The following is an 18236-nucleotide window of genomic DNA, read 5'->3' on the forward strand; positions in this document are numbered from 1 at the left end:
ATGTATCAGCTCTCTCTTGTCGACAACCCGCAATATGTAACATTTTGTATAAAGCTCTTCGTCTTCCCGCAACTTGGCATCTCTGTTGACTCGGGCCCGACACCACGCCGGAGGCGCCGATTTCGCTGACCAAGTCCCAACAGGGGGCATATTTCGCTTCGAACTTTAAAGAGAGGCCTGAAAACTAAAGAAAATCGGTGACTGAGTTTCTAATGAGGATATGTTGGCGTGCAGGGAAAGCACCGAAATATAACATCACAACTCCAGCCGAAACGTATAAGAAAGAACACGGAATTTATTTCTATCTCCTTAACTACGGTCCTGTTCTCTTTTGTATTCGTTTTTTCCGTCTCAGCTTTTAGATCGAGCTCGAAGGTACGGCAGGAAGAGCTTACAAGCTTAACTCCCCAACATTTTGTCCAGGCTTAGTTTCACTTCGAGCACTTAGTACACTACTATCGAATTCTGCTCCATTACTAGAGGCAGGACAAGGATAAAGAACTATGGAGTATAAATCTGACCCGGTACGTGGGGGATGCCCGAAATAGAAAAAGCGTTTTCAATGCAAGGCAAAGGTCAAAGGCTACAAAAGGAAAGCGGAAGACTGCCTTGGGCGACAAGGAAATACTGCCAGATCACTTCCAGCCTACCCGACCCGAGCATTGCGCAAAAGAATGCGTCGAGATAGGGAGAGATCTCCTTTCCTCGTCGCCGCTCCGAACGCCGGAAGCGTGCCAGTGCGCTTTGTGCGGATCACGTTGAGGGCCCTTCGGGGCTGTGCAGGCGGCGAGAGCGGCGTGAAAGCGGTTCGCTGAGAAAGCGTCGCGCGCGTTGGCACCCTTGGCGCAGGAACTCCTCCCGGCGGCTACTTCCCCGCACGAGGCCTGAGACGAAGGGCGCCACACTGAGCGGACTCTTTCTTTGATTAGTTCTACTTTCGAGCCGCTTCTTTTTCTTTCATCTCTTTGTCGCTGCGGTTCTGGAGTAGAGCGAGGAGGAGAAGGGGCGTTTTTTAAGCCTCTCTTTTCCTCTTCTACTCATTCCCTCTCAACAGTTTCCCCCTCACTCTCAGACGCAGAGGCCGGGCACAACAAAAGGCCGAGCGCCTCGTATTGTTTCGCGCGCCCACAAGAGAACCGCTCTCGCTTGTTCATTTTGGCGCTCCGTGGTGATCCACAAGGCAAGATAGTCGCAATGCGGGGAAACAAAAAAAAAGAAAACTCTGGCGCAACAACGTGCGATCATTTGTAATGCAGCTTTGTTCGGAATGGCCGCAAGATGGCAGTTCGAGAATAGGCGCGGAAAACACGGATATGAGGTAACCGTTCTCATTTCTTTTCTCACATCGGCCGGGCGGGTGCGCGTATATAATTAGCTCTAAGAGAGTGCCATGTGTTTCGGCTTCGGAGTAATCACCAGTCGAGTGTGTACTGTGTAGGCAGCAGGCACGGCCTGCATATGTCTTATGTGCATAGTAAAGGTTGCCTGCCGCACTGTTTCCTCTCGCTTCTTCCTTTCCGGTTACCGTTAGAGCAGGTATGGCTAGCTGTTGATTAGCACCGTCTGCGTGTTTTGTTAAACAGAACCTCCCGGACGAGCCGGAAGGCCCGTAAATGCATGCATTTGCGCGCTAAACCTCTTGCGTTGGTATGTTCGTTGGAAAGCATCGCACTAGAATGCGGTTTCTTTCCTTTTGCTTCCACTGCACATAATTTCTTTGGTTAATGGGCGCGGTAAATGCGTGTTAAAGTGACTTTGATCGTAAACTTTTGTTTTTGCATGAAAGCACAGCGTATCGAGGTGGTGGCACTTTTCGACAGATTGCAAGTACAAGCGGATACTGCTAAAACCAAATAAATAAAGCATGCCAGTAGGAACAGTCCCGGGCTCGGTGTTGTTACTTAACTAAGAGGTGTGCGAGCATAGAGGTTAAGGCTGAATTGAAATCTGGGCGAACTATCTCTCACGAATAAGCTACTAAAGCGTAAGCTTGGCGGCGCATAACAGCGCTTCAAAAGCTCTGCTAAGGCTACAGCGCTCAGCGCAGTTGCTATGGGCATTCCGCCCCGAGGAAACGGAGCCCTAAATGCTTCGAATCACGCCGTGTGGAGTTATATACATGTTGGGCACGGGAAAACTGCGTATATCACATACATAAGAGATGGTAACAGAGCTTCTGTTGCTTAGTACGTGGCATGAACGTTATGATTCTCGCGCTTTCATCACTGAAAACCTCTACAAAATGGTTGGGATGGCTAAATAATGAGCTGCATTTTTTTTGTCGTAGTATTTCAGATACGTTCGGCGCATGTAAAAAGCACAAAATCTACGGAGGAGACATATAGCGATTCCACAAATCGGTGACTTTGGGCTAATGTATGCACCTTTCTAATAGACGCTCCATGGGAGACCTCATCACCCTCTCTAGAATGTTATCTTCATTTGGCGCAAGTTGTGGGGCCACACTAGCGATTAGACGGCTGGGGGAGGAGGGGGGGGGGGACGAGAATTTTGGAAAACAGTTTTTTCGTCCTTTTGTGGTTAAGTGGTTTTTGAGGAAAGGAAATGGTGTAGTCACTGCGCCATTCCCTCTTTTCGAAAACCCCTAAACCATCAATTTTTTTGCCGGTGGATGGAAACTGACAGGGTCTATAATGCTCGCAAATGAGATATTAAACAGCGATGCCACTGAACATTAAAACTGTTATGGAGAGCTGAGTCGAAAAAAGAAATCGGAAAAAGTGCGCTTTGTTCAGTATCATGTTCTAGTTTTCAAATAATTCGCAAGCTATTAAGGGAGGCCTAAAGAGAAATGTTGCAATATTTTCTATATGAAAATGCGGTTTCATATTGTAAATGCCTAAAACGTTTTCGTGATAAAAAAGAATTACCTTTTTATTTCTGAAAAAAATCTGAGCAGCTAATTGCCAAGTGTGGTAATAACCGATACACAATGTGTGAGTCCATCAGAATATTGGTTTTATAAGGCTCAACGTCGCAAAACGACTAGGTCTATGAATGATGCTATCGTGGGGGTGGCTCCCGATAATTTGAACCGCCTGGAATTCTTTCGCCACCCTCTGACATCGCACAGTACACGGGGCCTCTAGCATTTCGCCTCCATCGATATGCGACCATTGCGGCTGGTACCGAACCCGCGCCTTTCGGGTTAGCAGCCGAGCATTGTAACCACTGAGCCACCTCGGTAGGCCCCAGACAGAATAATCTTCTGCATTCCGACGCCTGCGGACATCACGTGAGATATTTGTATATATTTTTTCAATTTCTTTCCATTGTTCGTCTACCACCCTGTGATATTCAACAGCCAATCGTACAGCCCGCTGAACAAGTGCAATTTAGGGCAACGTGAATGCGAGCTTTCGAAGCTCGTATAGGCTTTTAGCCAGTTTTGGTTCTTAGGAACAAAGATGTGCCACAGGATTATAATGTTTGTGTCAGTGTCTCATGAAGCACCTTCTGAACGCTCGTTCAATCTACTCAACAGATGTTTCTAAAAGATACACTGATCGGCTTTTCTATAAGCTTCTTTCTTTTTCTTGGCTCATTCAAATTTCGAAAGCATGGTCCTGGATCTCACAACTTTACTAGATTGGCTTCTAGAGTGCTTCTAAAACTTGACAGGTTACCTAATGGGGGTACTTTTGCAGCTTTCAGTATTGTCACGCACGCACCTTCTTTGCCTCGCCTTGGCTGTAAGCGCTTACAAAAGTATCCACCATCAATACTACACGAAAGAGCAGCAGTAATAGTGGATCATTTTACATGGGCAAGAATCCGTGAAATAGAATTTTCGATATCAAAGTTCTCGCCTTCTCGATAAGTCTCCACCTGACTTATCGGTAACAGAGCCCCCCGATGGGATTACTTCTGACCTCACCATGGCAGAGCTGCTGGCCTCCATTGACCGTTTAAAAACTACTACTACTCCCGGGCACGACGGAATACCTAACTCCTTATTCCGTAACTTGGAAGGGAGGGCTTTGGAAACCCTACTTGATACTTTTAACGAAGTGTGGCTTTCTGGCATCATGCCGGGAGACTGGAAGCATTCTATTGTGGTTCCAATCCCCAAGTCAGGTCAGCCTCCAGTATCTCTCTCGGCCCTTCGTCCAATTTCCCTTACCCCTACCATCTGCAAGCTTTATGAAAACATTCTAGCCGCACGCTTATCATGGTGGCTGGAATCCCATGATTGTTACCCAGATTCCCAAATTGGTTTCCGCCCACATATTGGAACGGAGGACGGCCTTGCTACTTTGGCTGCTGACGTGCTTGACCACTCTCCACAGAGTCACCTTGTACGAACCGTAATCGCTACAGACATAACAAAGGCATATGATAACATCCTTCACTCTGCCATTCTTGCCTCCCTTCAAACTCTTGGTCTCCCTCACCGGTTCCTCCTCTCCATTCACGCCTTTTTAGCAAATCGAACCTTCAGCGTGCGTGTCCACGGAAAGCCCTTTGGTAATTTCACTTCCAATAGAGGAGTGCCGCAGGGCTCCGTTCTCGCCCCCACATTATTTAATGTGGCTTTAATTCCTCTGGTTCGAGCCCTAGAGACCATCCCTTCTATCCGCGTGCTTGCATATGCCGATGATATCACCTTGTGGTGCTGTCATCCAGATGCGTCTATTCATCAGTCGGTCCTTCAACACGCGCTGGATATATTGACATCTCGCCTCCCACCTTTGGGTCTAACACTCTCTCCTACTAAATCATGTTTCATTCGAATTGGAAATAAAGCCGCCTTACGGAAAGCTCCCCCTTTAAATTTTACGGTACATAATTCTCTGATTCCTCAGGTAGAAACTGTTCGTATTCTTGGTCTTCTCCTCCATACATCTGGGACTGGCACCCCGTGGCTGACAGCCACCCGTAAATCGGCTCACGCTACTCTAGGTCTGATTCGTCGCATAGCTATGCGCTCTGGTGGCGCACGTGCTCATACGGCCCGCCAGCTTGTGCGCTCTATCCTTCAGCCACGGATAGTATATCAGGCTCAATTTCAACGTCTCACCCGCAGACAGTGGGACTCCCTTGAAGCTATCAATCGTGAGGCTATGCGCGTCATAACATATCTGCCTCGTTTAACACCCATACCTGTGCTACAGGAGTTCGCCCAACTTAATACACTCAGTGAGATCATCGACCAACGGGTGGCAAATAGAGCTCGAAAACAGTCTCTCAAACTTCATCGTTTAAAGACACTTCCACCGTGGTCCTATTGCCAGCTCACTGACAATCGCCCCACTGTTTCCCCGTCGGTATCAGCAGCGTACCTGCCTGAAGGGTGCATATTATACACGGATGCATCTCATTCTGCAGAGAGGGGAGTTACTGCTGTGTATAGTCCATCTCATCCGCATCTCAACTCTCGCGCGACGTATACTGCGGATACGTGCACTCCCCTGGCATTGGAACTTCAAGCCATTTACAATGCCATTGCTTCCCTTCCGCTCGTTCCAACATTCAATACAGTTCACATTTACACCGACTCCCGCGCCGCCCTTAAACAGCTGAAGGCTGTTCGACGAACGTTCCAGATTTCACAATCTATTCATGTGCTCTGCGCAAAGTATCCATGTCCTGTGCGCATACACTGGATTCGCGGCCATGCCCAGGATCCACATAACATTCAAGCGGATGCTATGACTCATCTTCATACATTAGACGATCCGCCACCTTCCCCTCTTCCCCCAGATCCGTTCCTGTCCCACGTTTCCGATTCCGAAGTTCTGCGCCAGCGAACACGCGCTCTAATTCCTCCGTGTTCGCACCCTCTCCCCCGTAGTCTTACTCGGCAGGAGGAGGTATCCGTGCGCCGGATTCGGGCAGGGGCGGCTCTGACACCATCTGTCCGTCATCGGTGGCGTTCCAAAGATCTGCCACTACCTGACAGGTGCCCTCACTGTGGTGCTGCACCGGACATATGTGATGTGCGGCACTTGTTGTGGACGTGCCCAGCGACAGCTGCTATCAGAAAACGGCTCCTCAGGGAGGTTGGCCTGCGGTGGAACCGCGAAAGTGACTTCGTGAAGTGGACAATGGACAACCGTTTCATTAACAACCTCTGCGAATACCTCAGCGCAACGGTTCTTCACTCCTTCTTTTAACTTTCAATCCCGTGCATTCCTTCCCCCCTTTCCTTTTTCAACTTATGCCTCATGGCACACTTCTCGAATAAAAAAAAAAAAAAATCTGCATATTCCAGTCTTGAGTATCTTCCCAGCGTTTTAAATTTTCCGAAAAAAAATTGCTTCTTCTGCCTCATTTTTTTCTAGCACTGAAAATTTCCGGAACCTTTACATGTATAAGCAGCAGTACCCTGATATCTCGGGAACTCTTCGCAGCAGTCTACAAAACAGATATTTCGACCGCTGTGTCTGCCCTGTGGAAGGGCATACACATACTGAAATGAATGGAAACAAAGAAGCGTGTAGTGATTGGTGAAGGATAATGAAACAGAGATAAAAGCACTAGTGGGTCTCGTCTTTTTGTCGCTCTATATTTTTTAAATTGCTATTCTTTAGTTTTTCTTGGTAATAACTTAAGTAAAGTGGATTACAGCACAACTGCCTGATGTCTAACCACTGGTCATCCTATGCTCCTCACATGGAACATATAACTTAAAAGACGTTGTAGCAAAGCAACCTGACGTAGCTGCATGCTACAGCTACCTGTGCTTCCTCAGACGCAAGAAAACTAACAATAACTTTTGCGCTTTGCTTAGTTTTTTGCTTAGTGTTTTGCAAAACCCAACGATACTTTATTGTCATCACAACACAACGGCCGGTAGGAGGAGCTTCTGCACTCTGCGCGAAGCTACAGAATAGTTGAGACAGTGGATAGTTAACGACCCAAACTTCTTAAACTGAAATTTCGTGCACAAATACGCTTTATCTCGTTTTTGATTCCTAAAAGAAAAATGCGTTTCTAGGTGGCCACACACAAGGAGCGTCACTTCAGTCTGCTCAAGAATGCCAAAAGCACCCTATCTCTTTCTGCAACGACCTCCTTCGGCTTAAAGTGGCTGACAACCAAATTTATGACGACGAATTTTTTTCTCTCCAAACGGTTGTCTAACAGGAGCGAGCTGGCATTCTTTATTCCGTTTGCTGCAAGACAAGGGAAAAATTGAAGTTGGGCCCTCAAGAATATCCTTTCGCTCTCGCATTTGTTACCGATTCCGGCATGGTTTTGCATTCGCTGTGCGGAAGTAGCTGCATTTTGTTTCCGGCTTCCTTCTTTCCTCGTCTTGTTGCGAATTTTGCTTACAACCTATCGGCTGTGGTAATTTTTGTTCAAGGTTTATAGACGTTACCGAAACTATGTCCTAGTATAAAGAATTAAATATTCTTTATGCTTTAAAGTGTCGACGAAAGCATTGTATGTAAAACTAGAAATCAAGAAAAATTTTGGAGGCGTTTCTGGGAACGGCAGGAAGCAAAGCGGTTTCTAACGAAGACAAGGAATAATATTCCATACCTGACGTTTTTGTAACGTATTAAAGGTGAACAAAAAGATAGTAAGTTACTATGCACAAGAACCGTGGAAAACAAGTGAGAGCCGAAGCTTTGTGCATAAAGTACGGAAAGCGAAAAGTAAGAAAACTGAAATTGGGTAATAAAGGATAGCCCCGCCGCGGTGGCTCAGTGGTTAGGGCGCTCGACTACTGATCCGGAGTTCCCGGGTTCGAAGCCGACCGCGGCGGCTGCGTTTTTATGGAGGAAAAACGCTAAGGCGCCCGTGTGCTGTGCGATGTCAGTGCACGTTAAAGATCCCCAGGTGGTCGAAATTATTCCGGAGCCCTCCACTACGGCACCTATTCTTCCTTTCTTCTTTCACTCCCTCCTTTATCCTTTGCCTTACGGCGCGGTTCAGGTGTCCAAAGATATATGAGACAGATACTGCGCCATTTCCTTTCCCCCCAAACCAATTATTATTATTATTATTATTATTATTATTATTATTATTATTATTATTATTATAAAGGATGGCCATAACTGCCCAACGAGCAATTTAATTTGTCGTTTTCAGCGTAAAAAAAAAAGAAATTTTCTTGTTGTATCTTAGCAATATGTGATGGTTACCTCAATACGAAAGTTTAATTATATTTGAAGTGTGGTTTTCACTTACGATACTCCTTGAAGCATTTCATCTTCCTCAAGATGATGTTACGGCGTGTGCCCTTGAGAAAATTTTCGAGAGGATTACTAAAATGTTGCCCTGCATTTCGCAACAATCTACGTTTGCTTAAAAGGCGACATAGGTGCTGTGGCGCAATTACACTTTTTTAAGTCTTCAAATAAATTCGAGTAAATTCTTTTTTCATTGCTGGTTCTTGCTTTGTTGAAATTTTAGTTGTGTTGTTTCGCTAACCTCCATCATCACCTTGCCATTTTCGCTCGCTTTTTTCAGGGACGAGCTACCAAGATGGTCCGTGAGCTAGCCAGACGTGAACAGATTGCGCATTGGTCCTGAATGCCGCCACGTGACTGCAGGCAGAAATGAACCAGACACCGCCGAGCATTCTTGAAAATGCTTGGCACGCCGGGACCATCCTTTTTCGCATTGCGAACCCGACAGCCACCTCTACCGCGGTGACCAACTGGACGGACGGTGCCAACTGGACAGACTCCGAAGCTAACGGGACGTCCTTGTGGGTCACCATGTTCGACAACGTGCTGGGCGGTGACGTGACAGCGCTGAACCTCTCAATGCCAGGCCACAACGCGTCGTCTTATAACGCGGCCGCGGCCGTCGCGAGCGACGACTCGCTTTCACCGGCGGCGCTGCCCCGAGAGCTGCGCCTGGCTGTGGTCGTGCTGGTCGCCTGCATACTGGGCCTCATCATCGTGGCCACTGTGGTGGGCAACGTTTTCGTCATAGTGGCCATCTTTATGGAACGAAACCTGCGCACCGTCGGCAACTACCTGGTGCTGTCGCTGGGCGTGGCCGACCTGATGGTCGCCTGTCTGGTGATGCCCCTCGCCGCCGTGGCCGAGGTGACCCGAGAGTGGGCACTTGGGCCCGCTCTCTGCGACGTCTGGACGTGCTGCGACGTGCTCTGCTGCACCGCGTCCATCCTGCACCTGCTCGCCATCGCCATGGACCGCTACCGAACGGTGGCCCAAGTGGACTACGTTCGCCAGCGGAACGCGCGTCAGGTGGGACTCATGATCCTGCTGGTGTGGGCGGTGGCCGTCGCGGTGTCGGTGGCTCCCGTGTTCGGCTGGAAGGACCCGGACTTCCAGCACAGGGTCCAGGTGAACCGGATATGTATCGTCAGCCAGGACGTGGGGTACCAGATCTTCGCCACCTGCGCCACATTCTACGTGCCTCTCGTTCTCATCCTGCTGCTGTACTGGCGCATCTACCAGGTGGCTCGCCGTAGAATCCGCCACAAGCCCGGCAGCAAGGTGCCGCTGGCGATGGCCAAGAGCCCCTCGTCCAACGTCGAGATATCGGTGATCGTGGCCGGCGAAAACCACAGTCCGAACTCGTGTAGCGGCGGGACCACCACGCAGGAGTCTGACGTCTCACGCAACAACGACGGGGCGCCGCTGCGGCCACCTCTGCAGAGCAAAGACCGCAAGCAGCAGCAACCGCACATCTCCCGCGAGTCGCTCGAGTCCAAGCGCGAGCGCAAGGCCGCCAAGACTCTGGCCATCATAACGGGCGTGTTCGTCGTCTGCTGGATGCCCTTCTTCGTCAACGTGCTCCTCATGACTCTCTGCACGTCGTGCTCGTCCGGCGGTTACGCGTTCAGCGTCTTTCTGTGGCTTGGCTACGTAAACTCTATGCTCAACCCCATAATCTACACCATCTTCAGCCCGGACTTTAGGAACGCCTTCCGGAAGCTGCTCTGCGGCAAGAAGCAGGCGTTCAGTATGAAGCGGTAACAGCCAACCTTAATGGCTAGGCAGCGACGGCAGCCCCAAGGGCAACGCGACAAGACCTGTAGCGCGTCAGTCACTATAGCTGCCCACAACTAAGAAGTACATGATGTGACCACCTGTGAAGCCCCAAAACGGTAGCGCGACATCTGGGGACTGAAAGTTTCCAGCTTACTGTGATCACGGTAACATTAATGCTGACCCTTAACTTCAGACTAACCCTGGCGCCGCTGGCTTTAGTCAATCTCGCTGCATTTAGTGTGCTTAGATGCGTTAGAGTGTTCCAGGTATTGTTCAAAGCCTCTCTAGGCTCACACTTAATCTAAGGCTGAAGATCTTTTGGGTTGGTGTCGAGTGCTAAAAGAGGCTACCGAACAGAGCTATCTTGTCTCACCGCTCCCACACCTACCTCAGTGATTATAGGCAATATAGGGGAAATTTCCGAAATGCGTTGCGCACTGCAGGGATTACGACAAAGTGTAATAATTTGCTTCGAGGATGCCTTTGTAGCCGTCTTTCCAGCAGGTGTTCTGCACAAAGTGGTGTCTTTCCTGCACATTAAAAATGCTTATTTCTATGCCTCGCGCTAGCCGAGTTCCAAGCGTGGGCAATGCCTAAAGGTTCTTGAAAGCGCTATATTTGAGAAAAATACATATTTTATGATGGAAACGTAGCGCATCAAGAACGCAAGTCATTTGAGCAGATGTAAACGAAAATAATTCGAATTCCAATAAAAAAGTGCAATATAAATGTACTTATGTAAACAAAGCCGACAATTAGAAATAAAAATGGGAACTTTCATTTCTATCAATACCGAAAATACATTCGAGATTCAAATTCAGGAATAACAACCAATGATAACTTAGTAGCCACGCGGGCTAGTTAATATACGCAATATATAGTGGAACCAGTGAAAAAACAAGCGCAGCAGCGAAATAACAAATAACAGCGCTTTTCAATTACACTTAATGTGTAAGTCAGCCCTGTCCGGTGTTCTGTTTATTCTGGCGCACTTGCTTCTTTAGCTACTTCTACATACGACTGAATGTGTTTTAAGAATTATGCCCCAGGTTACATCCTTTTTATTACGCTTATCTGCACTTATCAAACCTTTCTACTAATGAAAACGACGCAAAGTCGTTACCTACATATTTTCCAGGCTTCAATATTGTGGGCGCGAGAAATTGTCAGAAAGGAAACAAAAGTCCATGTTTAGATACTCAAGCAGCCCATCTACCGAGCCTACTAGTGTACCAGGGAGAAGCAAACGAGTGGGAAAGCCGGCTTTGATTCTGTTGTCATTAGATAGTTGGAGCTTTCTCGTGAGGACCCACTGGAGAAAAATGTCGCTTGAATAAAATTAATGAGAAAATTTCTTGGGAGGGAGTTTGTCAGGGATTGTGAAAAACTACAAACAGGATGCAGCAGGAAGGGTAGCAAGAAAAATAATTATCCTGAAAAGTAAATCTTCGACATTTCAAACAACGGAACGAAGTAGCAGCGAAAACGTTTGGAAGCTATTAAATTTTATTCGCGGCGAGCTTTACAACACAACTTTTTTTTCTGGCCTCAGATGCAGTGAACACAGATTCTACTCGAATGCGAGTGAGGCTCAAGTTTGGCGCTCCTGGCGGATGTTTACACATATTCATGCAGAGCGGCTTGCTGACGCTAACTTTATTTGAGCTCCTCTAAATCTAAACCTAAGCTGTCCGTCTTTTAGTAGCGTGACTAGGACCAAAGGCTTGGCCACCTCGAAATTTATAATACTGTTCCTTCCACGTGCCGCATTCTTGCCACATCGCGTGACTAACTTCGGCTGTCTTTACGGGTCGTGCTCCATCACTGCTAGGGTCTCGAGGCGCCAAGCGCTCGTGCATGAACAGCTCGTCACGACAACTCCAGCAAAGGCGGTCTGTGTGGCGCGCAAGCGCTTAGACTCGCCAAACACCTCGCGCTGCTTGAGAAGCACGACCCGAGAAGAGAGCCTTCTATCAGCGAGTGTGGTAAGCAGTTTTGGAGTCACGCCTCGGTAGCTGCTCTGTATACTTTTTTAGAGATACCGTGGGACTAAGCGGTTTCGGTCGAGCCCCTACACGTGATTTCTTGCTTGCTTGCAGAAATTTTCGAGGCGCTCTGCTCTACAACAGCATTACTTTGAAGACCAATATACACACGACACTTCGCGATTCAGTTGGACCAGGCGTTGAAAGTCATGACGGACTCTAGCGGCACTTCTCGTCTTGAGTATTCTCTACAGAATACAGGAAAGGGCGCGGCTGTGTTGTTTGGATCGCCGGATCTTAAAGAGGCCCCAAGGCAAAATACCGAGTCGACAGAGCTGTTATTGACCTGGTCAGGTGCATAATAGCCCAGAATATGGCTGCTTGTGAATCTAATGCGTCTGGCACGTGACAACACCAAAGGCGATTACATGCAGTCTTGGATCTGAAGACGAAGTGAGATGAAGAGTGCTGAAAATCGATGAGTTTTTTGCCGAGCCTCGGCTCGGCTAATTCTTCACGCGGCACTGATTAGTAGTGTAACATAATTAGCTTGAACAATTTAAGCAACTAAGGAAGGCAACAGAACGGAGGTGGAGGTGACGCGCAGCTGAAAACAGTAGCACCATAAAAAGGAGACAGTTACAAAATTAGATAAAGGTGTGCATACCATAGAGAGCGTGTCAGAGAAGCGAGATTGGCAAAAAAGGTTCTGAGCCGTTGTTAATTCGGGGTATGCAACGGTGCCTCACATAGGTTCACATAGTATGGTGTGTAGCCCATTATTCAAGAAAAACCAAAGCATTAAACATTGCAATAGTCACAATGATAGCGCGTCATTCAAGATAAGTTTCTACCAGGCAAGTTAACTCAGGCACAGCCAGTCTCCGGGTTGCGAACCCTCGCTGAATATACAAGTAGGAGTCGCCCCAAAAGGACACCACCCATTAGGCACCCCTTCACTTAAAATTGGAAGCCAAACTAGTTCAAACTAGTGTAGCGGCGTTCTTTTACTGCGCATTTTGTCTACCCGGTGCGCGGCGCTGCTCGAAATTTCGGTGACATTAAGAACTCTATTCTGCTACGCGGAAGAACAGAGAGACACCCTCTTGTGGCGAATGCTGGCCCAAAAGTTATCTCATGTGCGGGCTCGTGTGTGTCTTGGCGCTTGAGTCTGTGCAACTCATGGATACCATTCAAGCGTATCGTGGTCAGAGTGAAAAGTCGTGTCACCGTCGTGCCGAACTATGCTGTCACCACAATGGAAGCCCAGCGTGTCCCTGTGTTGTGCAAGAAAGACATGTGTGGCATGCACCCAGTTTGACGTTTGCACCGATCTTTGTTTTGCTGTTTGTGGCCTCTCCTGGCGCCAGTGCTTGTGTGCGAACTTTAGGCGGATTTGACAAGTGTTTCTGCACATACTGCACTTGATGTAAATGACCTTACTTATTTTATCATAGCATACATGAAGAGTATTTTCAGACGTTGTTCTTATATATCGCACGGAGTATTCTCAGTGCGCAGCTGCTTTCTTCAGTCTTGTATAAGGGCTTCACTTCGAGCATTAGGTGGAGAAATTGCTTTTACGCTTTAGCATTTAAGAATTTTTAATTGCTGCTCGGCTGCTGCGTGTCTATGAATTAATGTTGAATGTGTGGTCACAATGTTCAGTTACAACTGACAGATGTTGTTACCATTGACTTCAGAGCACCCTGCTATTTCTTCATGCCGATTTCTTCTTCATCTTTTACTATGCTCAAGAATTCTTGCGTGCAGTGCCTTTATGGGAGGCGCACTTTTATTGTATTCGTGATGTTGTTTTTATTCTCGGCGCTTTATGCGTATAATTGCCTATTTTATTTTATATCAGGAGTACTCTGTCGCGTGCGAGATTCGATGTCGTAGACGTGATATTTTGCCACAGCAAGAGGTGCAGTTCGTTTTCTGCTAGATTGTTCTTCGCATTACAACAAGGAAAATTTGCCGATTTATGTCATGGAGTAACTTCGTCGTCCACTTCAATGTAAGACAAGTTATCTGCCCTGTTATCTGAACTTTCTACATTTATTCTTTGAGATGTAGCGCAAGTGTATTACATGTTCTATCTCAGGTTTCAAATTGATGTTTTGGTGTTTTTTTTGTTCTTTCTTTTTCTTCGTTACTATTCAGCTGGTTACAGATTCGTGGGAATTCAACCACTGATGTCTTAATTTCCTTCTGTACTGTGGTATTTTCAAGACATTTCGAAGCCTTCGTCAGCCTGCGTCCTTCAAATATCTTTACAACGCGACTATAAAATACAACAAAGCAAAAAAAAAACAGCTCGCGCGAAAGTCATGGCGATGCTCGCGTCGTTATGCGAACGCGCTGTCGTCAGGCGACCTCGAGCTGCACTTTTCTGCACTGAGCCGTCTGCAGTGTTTCGTGCGTTGGTGCGGGCTGCTCAAGTTCTCGTTGGCCTACTTTCTGCGACCGCCTTCGTGATATCTATTACGTGTGAGGTTGCGTACGCGTTCGTGAGTGTGTGCGAGTGTAAATAACATATACGTACGTGTTATCCGGTCGCCATATGCGACAGCGAATGGCGCGGGGATACAGGAACCGAGCTTATACGTCAGAAAGAGTGAGGGACGCAGCTTGGCAGCAGCGGATGTGCGCCGCCTTTGTGAGAATCCCTAGGGTGCCGGTCATGCCGGATGTCGCGTACGACGGACATCCTGTTGGAAGCCACTCGGAAGCGCGGCTTGTTTCCGGAGACCGGGCTATGATCTGCGCAGCATGCTTTGCGGCCGTACAAGGAGGGACAGGCGCATGGCAGCGGAGCCCCTATGAAGACAGGTACTTTGATCTCAGGAGCTCTAGAGAGAGAAAATTCAAGCGCGGATTATGTCCTCGAATCTCGAAGTGTTTGCAAGGAACGGTGAACGAACGAACTGAATTTTCCTCATTTGCTGTAGGTGAAACCTAATTTATTTTATGTGTATTATTGTTTATTCTTTAGGAGTGATCGATGTTTATTTTTTTTTTTTGCGCGACGCGTTCTTAATTACCAGCGATGTTGCTACACGTTTCAACTGCAGCGCTTATTTGTTAGCTGCAAGCGCCGCTGAATGTCTGTCGTATGCTCATATAGTGCTGTAACTTCTGGTTCCAAGTGCTGCCCACCTCCCTGCTTTGCATTTCCTGCATCCCCGCAAAAACTGGTTTTCTGCCCTCACTTTTTCATAGCAGATATAAATTTTGTGCACCTTTCTGTCAACAAAATTCAAGTACATAAGCTTATATGCATTGAATACCTTTAGTCTATTAGCCCCCACTGTAGAAGGTGTTTTACTGCGGACCATACATGCATATTTGAAAGCGTTAGATGTACTTAAAACATAATATACAAATTATCACGCATTCGTTTATAATATTTCTTCAGGAAAGTCTGTTCTCACAAGATGCTACCTTTGTGATTATAAATTTAAGAAAGCAAAGCACTAAATTTTGCATGTGAACTATGCCATGCCGAATTCATTTGAAAGATTTTGCGTCGTGTCGTGCCAGCGCAAACACTTAAAGCGGAACCAAATAATAAACATAGTTATCAAAACACGGTTGCGCTTATGAAAAGGCATGTAGGCCGAAACTGTGCCAAGCTTCCTGTCCGTATGCAGTCTCCAAATTTTTAGTTGCTTCACACCGTTTTCGTCCACCGCTGTCGTCTCAACTCCCTCCGCCATTTTGAAGCCTTCCGACTGCTTGTTTCCACCTCTGATGCGGGCTGCTACGGCTTCGCACTTGATTACATTGTCTACCATGTATCACCACGCTGCCCGCATGTTTATTTCCGCGGTAAGTTCTGGCAGCTCGATGTCATGTACAGATTTTTGAGACGACGATACATTCGAGGAATCTTCCCCAAAGTTGATTCCCGGAGCCGCCGCTACTTACACTGGTGCCTGACTTGAGACAGCAAAAGCATGTCTGCGTTTTCCCTCTCGGTGCGTGGTCGGCGATGGGCAAATGCGCATGCGTTCGTTTGTGCTAGGCCTGATATGGCCGACTGTTGGGACGATTCCCTTTGTTGTGTGTCTTGTACAGAAGGGTCGGTGCTGAATGTATGTAGAGGTTGAAGATGGGGCTTCAGAACAATCGGAAAACTTGAAATGCTGGCCCCAGCTTTATGTTAACATCGTTCGTTAGTACTATTACTCAGATGTACAAACTTCTTTAGCCGTTAGACTAAAAGAGAAAAAAGCAGCGTTCGCAGGTTCCCGACAGGGAGAAAGTCCCGGAAAAAAAGAAAACCTGTTTGGTGTGAAAAGAGCAAAACCATGGAAGCGTCAATTTTTAGCAAGCTATTGCCTGAGCCTCTCAGTCGCAGTCTCAAGTACAACCCGTCTTACATGTACATATTGGAAATACAAAAAGAAAGGCAGCTCAAAATTTTGTAGCTGACAAAATCATCCGTCTGGCATCATCACCATTGGGCAGGTGTATTTATGTTAGTTCGGGAGAAGAAAGCTGGTGTCGAGCACATCTTAGCGCACAAAGATTTTAACCCTATCATGCGAAGCGAGAATAAAGCGTAACATTACGCGAATATTTCGGTCATACCTTTGTGCGAGAGTTAAGCCAAGTAGAGCGTTTCATCGCCCGTCCGATGTCAAAATTGTTGCCTTGGGCGAAAGCAGGCAGTTAGAAAAAGAGCAATTACGAGTAATCGGTGAAGTGCCAGTGGCATAGACTGTCTGCTAAGTCGGTAATATTTTCGGGATGGAAAAAATTGGTCCCAACTTCTGTGTGGCATGCATGCTAATAGTAGAAGCTAGAAAAAAATTATGCACACACTTAGGGCTTCGAAAACTGCGGATTAACTGCGATCAAGAAGGAGTATCTTTTTAAGAAAAGCATTTGTTTTTCATTTTGCTGCCTATCTTTATCATGGGTGCATGTTTGCTTTTGGCATGAGACAAAGAGAAATTGTTTTCAGGGTGAAGGAAGCAGTTAAATGAGTTGTCTTGATCATTAATTCTTTTTCTTCACAGGTGAAGTAAAATAAGCAAGTTTATAAATGAAATACTTTAGCGTATAAATGCAGTTTACAAAAATTAAAGTCTGCCGCACACAAAGGAATTGAAGGTGCGTGGGAGAGCTCCTTTACAACAAATGGCACAATCCTTGAGAGCATATTGGGCACTCGAACTCTATGTCGGTATATATAAAGTTACCATAACTTTGGTACCAAAAACAGATTTCACTCCTTTTGCTTTTGATCTTGAACTCGATGAAATTCTTTTGAATGAAGTTCTTGCAAAGTGAAGATTTTGTACGAAGTAGAACGTTTTCGGTCAAGACGATTTCACACCCTCACCCAGTACCAAGGCAGCCAGGGTACCCTCTAAATGACAATAAGCAAGCAGAAATCCTAAGAATCAAGTGGGAAATAATGCACCTACACCTGTCTAGCTAGTTTCTCCTTTGAAAAAAGCAGAGCCAGCGACCTTGTAGTGTTGCTCCCCGACCCCTATAGAATCACACGTGGGTATGTGCCGCTTGTGGCGAGTGCGTGGGAGCAGGACTGTAGCATGCGACTGCCCATCCCCGTCCTGTAGCGAATGTAGCCTGCTCTTTTTCCAGTGATTGCAAGGCGGCAACTGATTGCTTCTTCTGCGTGTAGCTATTTTCGTTGGTAAACCCGATCGCCTACTTGTGTTTTGCTTGTTTGTTACTGTCTACGATTAATACAGAGGTCGGGGCTGCTCCGCGCGTTGTGTCCGAACTAAGGTGATGTTACTTCCCTCCCTGGACGACAGCTGAGAGGGATGGAGTGGTGGTGTACCACTTTGTTACAACATGTTCTTGCGCATGGACTGATGCTAAGGGAAAGGAGACTGTTGTCCTCTCGAACAAGGTGTAATAAAAAAGTGATTATTGCAAGTCTGACGTGTGTTCGCTGAAATTTCACAAATATTTGCCAGAAGAAAAAAAGGGAAATATCTCTTCTGTTGAAAGAGACAATTTTTTCGCTTCTTCGTTAAATTTGAAAGTGCTAAATGTATACTTAACTATACGAAGTGAATTATACCATAACTTTCTCAAAATATCAATGTAATTGAAAATACAGATGGAATGAAGAAAGGACCAACACTCGTTTAAATTGAATCTATGCTCATAGTAAAGCCTCAGTACTTTCTACACGCGTGCGAATCAAAGCAAGAAAGGACGTCAAACAAAGGTGAGTACTTTCCTCTTGCTAGGAAAAAATGATGCAAAACAATGCTGGCTTTCTTAGCTGATATTTTATTGGCATTCAGACGAGGCTTGT

The 18236-nt window shown here is 46.7% G+C and overlaps 1 pseudogene across 1 annotated transcript in view; it reads left to right on the forward strand.

The window, feature by feature from the left end:
* Positions 1-17852, forward strand: part of LOC144125555 (5-hydroxytryptamine receptor pseudogene) — a 287026-nt pseudogene extending 269174 nt beyond the window's left edge. The window contains exon 5 of the transcript XR_013313389.1: positions 8443-17852. The product of XR_013313389.1 is annotated as a 5-hydroxytryptamine receptor pseudogene (transcript). The remainder of the gene's footprint in view (positions 1-8442) is intronic.
* Positions 17853-18236: the final 384 nt, after the last annotated feature.

This window comes from Amblyomma americanum, chromosome 3, assembly GCF_052857255.1.
Source record: "Amblyomma americanum isolate KBUSLIRL-KWMA chromosome 3, ASM5285725v1, whole genome shotgun sequence".
NCBI classification, from domain to species: Eukaryota; Metazoa; Arthropoda; class Arachnida; order Ixodida; family Ixodidae; genus Amblyomma; species Amblyomma americanum.